General features: G+C 36.9%; 1 non-coding gene across 1 annotated transcript; it reads right to left on the reverse strand.

The window, feature by feature from the left end:
• Positions 1-5300: 5300 nt before the first annotated feature.
• On the reverse strand, positions 5301-5407 carry LOC116271981. The gene has a single exon (XR_004180713.1). It is a non-coding gene; the product is annotated as a U6 spliceosomal RNA (small nuclear RNA).
• Between the last annotated feature and the right edge of the window lie 972 nt (positions 5408-6379).

The following is a 6379-nucleotide window of genomic DNA, read 5'->3' on the forward strand; positions in this document are numbered from 1 at the left end:
TGTTAGAAGAAAAAACTAACAAACAGAAAGTAATAGCATCAACATCAACAAAAAGGACATCCACACCAAAACCCCATCTGTAGGTCACCAACATCAAAGACCAAAGGTAGATAAAACCAAAAAGATGGGGAGAAACCAGAGCAGAAAAGGTGAAAATTCTAAAAACCAGAGTGCCTCTTCTCCTCCTAAGGATCGCAGCTCCTTGCCAGGAATGGAACACAGCTAGACAGAGAATGAGTTTGACGAGTTGACACAAGTAGGCTTCAGAAGTTTGGTAATAACAAACTTCTCCAAGCTACAGGAGCATGTTCTCACCCATCACAAGAAAACTAAAAACCTAGAAAAAAGGTTAGAAGAATGACTAACTAGAATAAACAGTGTACAGAAGACCATAAATGACCTGATGGAGCTGAAAACCATAGCACGAGAACTTTGTGATGCATGCACAAGCTTCAATAGCTGATCTGATCAAGTGGAAGAAAGGATATCAGTGATTGAAGATCAAATTAATGAAATGAAGCAAGAAGAGGAGTTTAGAGAAAAAAGAGTAAAAAGAAACGAACAAAGCCTCCAAGAAATATGGGACTATGTGAAAAAACCAAATCTATGTTTGATTGGTGGACCTGAAAGTGATGGGGAGAATGGAGCCAAGTTGGAAAACACTCTTCAGGATATCATCCAGGAGAACTTCCCCAATATAGCAAGGCAGGCCAACATTCAAATTCAGGAAATACAGAGAATGCCACAAAAATACTCCTTGAGAAGAGCAACCCCAAGACACATAATTGTCAGATTCACCAAGGTTGAAATGAAGGAAAAAACGTTAAGAGCAGCGAGAGAGAAAGGTTGGGTTACCCACAAAGGGAAGCCCATCAGACCAACAGCAGATCTCTTGGCAGAAACCCCATGAGCCAGAAGAGAATGGGGACCAATATTCAACATTCTTAAAAAAAAAGAGTTTTCAACCCAGAATTTCATATCCAGCCAAACTAAGCTTCATAAGTGAAAGAAATGAAATCCTTTACAGATAAGCAAATGCTGAGAGATTTTGTCACCACAGGCCTGCCTTACAAGAGCTCCTGAAGGAAGCACTAAACATGGAAAGGAACAACCAGTACCAGCCACTGCAAAAACATGCCAAATTGTAAAGACCATTGATGCTAGGAAGAAACTGCATCAATTAAAGGGCAAAATAACCAGCTAACATCATAATGACAGGATCGAATTCACACATAACAATATTAACCTTAAATGTAAATAGGCTAAATTCACCAATTAAAGGACAGACTGGCAAATTGGATAAAGCATCAAGACCCATCAGTGTGCTGAATCTAGGAGACCCATCTCATGTGCAGAGACACACATAGGCTCAAAATAAAGGGATGGAGGAAGATCTACCAAGCAAATGGAAAACAAACAAACAAACAAAAAACAAACAAACAAAAAAACCAGGGGTTACAATCTTAGTCTCTGATAAAACAGATTTTAAAACAACAAAGATCAAAAGAGACAAAGAAGGCCATTACATAACGGCAAAGGGATCAATTCCACAAAAAGAGCTAATTATCCTAATTATATATGTACCCAACACAGGAGCACCCAGATTCATAAAGCAAGTCCTTAGAGACCTACAAAGAGTCTTAGACTCCCACACAATAAAATGGGAGACTTTCACAGCCCACTGTCAATATTAGACAGATCAACGAGACAGAAAGTTAACAAGGATATCCAGGACTTGCACTCTGCTCCGCACCAAGCAGACCTAATAGACATCTACAGAACTCTGCACCCCAAACAACGGAATATACATTTTTCTCAGCACCCCATTGAACTTTTTCCAAAATTGACCACGTAGTTGAAGCTAAAGCACTCTTCAGCAAATGTAAAAGAACAGAAATCACAACAAAATGTCTCTCAGACCACAGTGCAATCAAATTAGAACTCAGGATTAAGAAAGTACTCAAAACTGCACAACTACATGGAAACTGAACAACCTGCTCCTGAATGACTACTGGGTAAATAACAAAATAAAGGGAGAAATAAAGATGTTCTTTGAAACTAAGGAGAACAAAGACACAACATACCAGAATCTCTGGGACACATTTAAAGCAGTGTGTAGAGGGAAATGTATAGCACTAAGTGCCCACAAGAGAAAGCATGAAAGATCTAAAATTGACACCCTAACATCACAATTAAAAGAACTAGAGAAGCAAGGGCAAACGAATTCAAAAGCTGGCAGGAGGCAAGAAATAACTAAGATCAGAGCAGAAGTAAAGGAGCTAGAGCCACAAAAAACACTTTAAAAAATCAATGAATCCAGGAACTGGTTTTTTTAAAAGATCAACAAAATTGACAGACCGCTAGCAAGACTAATAAACAAGAAAAGAGAGAAGAATCAAATAGACGCAATAAAAAAATGATAAAGGGGATATCACCACCGACCCCACAGAAATACAAACTACCATCAGAGAATACTATAAACACCTCTACACAAATAAACTAGAAAATCTAGAAGAAATGGATAAATTCCTGGACACATACACCCTCCCAAGACTAAACCAGGAAGAAGTTGAATCTCTGAATAGACCAATAACAGGCTCTGAAATTGAGGTAATAATTAATAGCCTACCAACCAAAAAAAAGCCCAGGACCAGAAGGATTCACAGCAAAATTCTACCAGAGGTACAAGGAGGAGCTGGTACCATTCCTTCTGAAACTATTCCAATCAATAGAAAAAGAGGAAATCCTCCTTAACTCATTTTATGAGGCCAGCATCATCCTGATACCAAAGCCTGGCAGAGACACAACAAAATAAGAGAATTTTAGACCAATGTCCCTGATGAACATTGATGCAGAAATCCTCAATAAAATACTGGCAAACTAATCCAGCAGCACATCAAAAAGCTTATCCACCAAGATCAAGTTGGCTTCACCCCTGGGATGCAAGGCTGGTTCAACATATGCAAAGCAATAAATGTAATCCGTCACATAAACAGAACCAACGACAAAAATCACGATTATCTCAATAGATGCAGCAAAGGCCTTCGACAAAATTCAACATCTCTTCATGCTGAAAACTCTCAAGAAACCAGGTATTGACGGAACGTATCTCAAAATAATAAGCGCTATTTATGACAAACCCACAGCCAATATCATACTGAATGGGCAAAAGCTGGAAGCATTCCCTTTGAAAACCAGCACAAGACAAGGATGCCTTCTCTCACCACTCCTATTCAATGTAGTGTTGGAAGTTCTGGCCAGAGCAATCAGGCAAAATAAAGAAATAAAAGGTATTCAATTAGGAAAAGAGGAAGTCAAATAGTCCCTGTTTGCAGGTGGCATGATTGTATATTTAGAAAATCCCATCATCTCAGCCCCAAATCTCCTTAAGCTGATAAGCAACTTCAGCATAGTCTCAGGATACAAAATCAATGTGCAAAAATCACAAGCATTCCTATACACCAATAAGAGACAAAAAGAGAGTCAAATCATGAGTGAACTCCCATTCACAATTGCTACAAAGAGAATGAAATACTTAGGAATCCAACTTGCCAGGGTTGTGAAGGACCTCTTCAAGAAGAACTATGAACCACTGCTCAATGAAATAAGAGAGAACACAAACAAATGGAAAAACATTCCATGCTCATGGATAGGAAGAATCAATATCATGACAATGGCCATAATGCCCAAAGTAATTTATAGATTCAGTGCTATCCCTATCTAACTACCATTCACTTTCTTCACAGAATTAGAAAGAACTACTTTAAAGTTCCTATGGAACCAAAAAAGAGCCTGTATAGCCAAGGCAATCCTAAGCAAAAAAGAACAAAGCTGGAGGCATCATGCTACCTGACTTCAAACTATACCACAAGACTATAGTAACTAAAACAGCATGGTACTTGTACCAAAACAGATACATAGACCCATGGAACAGAACAGAGGCCTCAGAAATAATGCCACATATCTACAACCATCTGATCTTTGACAAACCTGACAAAAAGAAGAAATGGGGAAAGGATTCCCTGTTTAATAAATGGTGCTGGGAAAACTGGCTTGCCATATGTAGAAAGCTGAAACTGGATCCCTTCCTTACACCTATAAAAAATTAATTCAAGATGGATTAAACACTTAAATTTTAGACCTAAAACCATAAAATCCCTAGAAGAAAACCTAGGCAATACCATTCAGGACATAGGCATGGGCAAGGACTTCATGTCTAAAACACCAAAAGCGATGGCAACAAAAGCCAAAATTGACAAATGGGATCTAATTAAACTAAAGAGCTTCTGCACAGCAAAAGAAACTATCATCAGAGTGAACAGGCAACTTACAGAATGGGAGAAAATTTTTGCAATCTATCCATCTGTCAAAGAGCTAATATTCAGAATCTACAAGGAACTTAAACAAATTTACAAGAAAAAAAACAAACAACCCCATCAAAAAGTGGGTGAAGGATATGAACAGACACTTCTCAAAGAAGGCATTTATGTGGCCAACAAACATATGAAAAAAGCTCATCATCACTGGTCATTAGGGAAATGCAAATCAAAACCACAATGAGATACCATCTCACGCCAGTTAGAATGGAATGGTGATCATTAAAAAGTCAGAAAACAACTGATGCTGGAGAGGATGTGGAGAAATAGGAATGCTTTTACACTATTGGTGGGAGTGTTGATTTTAGTTCAACCATTGTGGAAGGCAATGTGGCGATTCCTCAAGGATCTAGAACCAAAAATACCATTTGACCCAGCAATCCTATTACTGGGTATATACCCAAAGGATTATAAATCATTCTACTATAAAGACACATGCACACGTATGTTTATTGCAGTACTGTTCACAATAGCAAAGACTTGGAACCAACCCAAATGCCTATCAATGATAGACTGGATAAAGAAAATGTGGTACATATATACCATGGAATATCATGCAGACATAAAAAAGGATGAGTTCTTGTTCTTTGCAGGGTCATGGATAAAGCTGGAAACCATCACTCTCAGTGAACTAACACAGGAACAGAAAACCAAACACTGCATGTTCTCACTCATAAGTGTGAGTTGAACAATGAGGATATACGAGCACATGGAGAGGAACATCACACACTGGGGTCTGTCATGGGGTGGGGTTGTAGGGGAGGGATAGCATTAGGAGGGATAGCATTGAGGACAGCATTAGGAGAAATACCTAATGTAGATGACGGTTTGATGGGTGCAGCAAACCACTGTGGCACTTGAATACTTATGTAACAAACCCGTGCGTTCTGCACAAGTATCCCAGAACTTAAAGTATAAATATATGTATATGTAGAATGCTTCACAAATTTGCATCTCAGCCTTGTGCAGGAGCTGTGCTAATCTTCTCTTTATTGTTCCAATTGTAGTATATGTGCTGCCGAAGCCAGCACTAGCTTTTTAAAAAAACTAATAAACTATTTCTTTATGATATTTTATGTTACTTTTATGTGGAAAATTCTTCCTCAATCCAAGATTTAATAAGTATATATCAATTTGTCTAGCTTTTTTTTTGGTATAATTCATGGCATAATTTAATAATTATAGTTCTTTAATTCATTTGGAATTGGTTTTGTTGTAACATGAGGTGAAGTGGCACATATTTTTTTCAATAATGTAACCTCATGTTTTAGCATCAATTATTGAATAATCTCTTTTCTTCATGGATTTATGATGTCTCGTTATGTACTTATAAAATTATTATCTTAAAAATATCATTCTCTTGCATGTATTAGCTTTTCTGATAATTGTACAACTAATAAAATGTTTTAATTATTATAACTTAATAGTGTAGCTTGGTAGGTCAAATTTTTTCTTTGAACTTATTTTTCTTTGCTATTTTTTGCTCTTTTTCTTACACAAATTCAAAATCATTTTGTCAAGTTCTTGCTCTTTCACTGCAGACCAAACATAAGTCCCACTAGGATTTTGATTATTATTGCATTAAAACCCCTATATTAATTTGTGCATAATTGATATTTTTACAGTAGTGAATCTTCTTAGTCAATGATATAACATGCCATTCCATTTATTTTTTATAACTCAATAAAGCTCTATAGTTTTCTTCATACTACTCCATAATTTGTTAATATAAAAATATATTAAGTATATAATTATTCTTTCTAAGATGAATGGTGTCTTTTCCCGTTATGGCTTCTACATAGTTATTCTGATATATTAGAAAGCTTTGCTTATTGAATGTCCATCTTGTATGTAGGCTCTTTAGTAACTTTGCTTAGTGCTCAGCTTATTTTCAGCTGATGTTTTTTATGCATTTCTTCTGTGTGTGATAGAGTCCCTCAAGTGAATTCCTCACAACCAATGACTTGATTTTATTCAGTGGCAATTCTGCTCTTTACTGCTTG

This window comes from Papio anubis, chromosome 1 (genome assembly GCF_008728515.1).
Source record: "Papio anubis isolate 15944 chromosome 1, Panubis1.0, whole genome shotgun sequence".
In the NCBI taxonomy this organism is placed as follows: domain Eukaryota; kingdom Metazoa; phylum Chordata; class Mammalia; order Primates; family Cercopithecidae; genus Papio; species Papio anubis.